We start from the raw sequence: 912 nt of genomic DNA, 5'->3' as shown, positions 1-912 counted from the left end.
CCTCGCCCTGCACCGACCTGCAGTAGCGCCGCGGCGCCCTCCTGTCCCTGGACGCGCAGAGTCCCGGAGACCTGCCAGTGGCTGAGCACGTGGCTGGGCAGCTTGGTTCCCGTGGAGACGTGCGCGCGCCAGCGGTACGTCGACTCCTCGCCCGGCTGGAACAGCGACTCAGCCGAGGCGGCCAGGGCGGCCGCCGCCAGCAGCAGCAGGTGCAGCACCGCGCGCGGCCCTGCAGAGAGATGGAGACACAACAGTGGCGTGAGACATGGCGCTTGGAGCGGGACGCCGCGGGGGTAGGCCAGCCCGCCGCGCAGGTGTGTGTCCACGTTGCCTACCGAGCAGGTGTCGGGCGCTCCCGGCCGCCGCGGCCGAGCCGCGCGCGAGAGAGCAGCGGGAGAGGCCTGTGCTTGTCTCGCGAATCCGCGTGACTCGCGGCTGGGTTCAAGCGGGCGTCTAGAGCTGCGTCCAGATACGTGAGTGCGGGTGCCTTGGGTGCCTGAGCCTGCGCAGAGACTAGACTCACAGAGTGTCTCTGCGCAGGCTCAGGAGGCACCCAATGTACCCACGTATCTGGACGCAGCTCTCGGCACGCGGCCGACACTGCTGTCATGTCCGAGTAAAGACCAGTCTTCAATAGGGCCAATCCTAAGTGAATCCTCGTTCTCTCTCTCGTACTCCCGATGTGAGAAACCTGTCAGGAGGCTAGAGCTCCAAAGGGCGGCCCATCGGCGCCGTTCTTCCTTCTGGTCGTACCGAGTGAAAAGGTTGATCTCCCCAGTGTTGCGGTTTTGCCTACCCACGGGGCCAGGGCGCCTTACGGTTGGATCGGGTGGGCAGACCCGCAACACTGTGGTGTATTGCCTCTACAGACGGTACTGAACTGAACCGTATGCAGGCGTGCGGACCGGCCTG

General features: G+C 65.9%; 1 protein-coding gene across 1 annotated transcript in view; it reads right to left on the bottom strand.

Annotated features, from left to right (window-relative positions):
- The window catches only part of LOC113204137 (bromodomain and WD repeat-containing protein 3), a 36,880-nt gene that overhangs the window by 24,085 nt on the left and 11,883 nt on the right, over positions 1-912 (bottom strand). The gene's annotated exons all lie outside the window — the stretch shown is intronic.

Source organism: Frankliniella occidentalis, unplaced genomic scaffold (genome assembly GCF_000697945.3).
Source record: "Frankliniella occidentalis isolate FOCC.00 unplaced genomic scaffold, Focc_3.1 Scaffold21, whole genome shotgun sequence".
NCBI classification, from domain to species: domain Eukaryota; kingdom Metazoa; phylum Arthropoda; class Insecta; order Thysanoptera; family Thripidae; genus Frankliniella; species Frankliniella occidentalis.
Note: the sequence above shows the minus strand (reverse complement) of the source record. Positions and strands in the feature narration are given on the sequence as shown.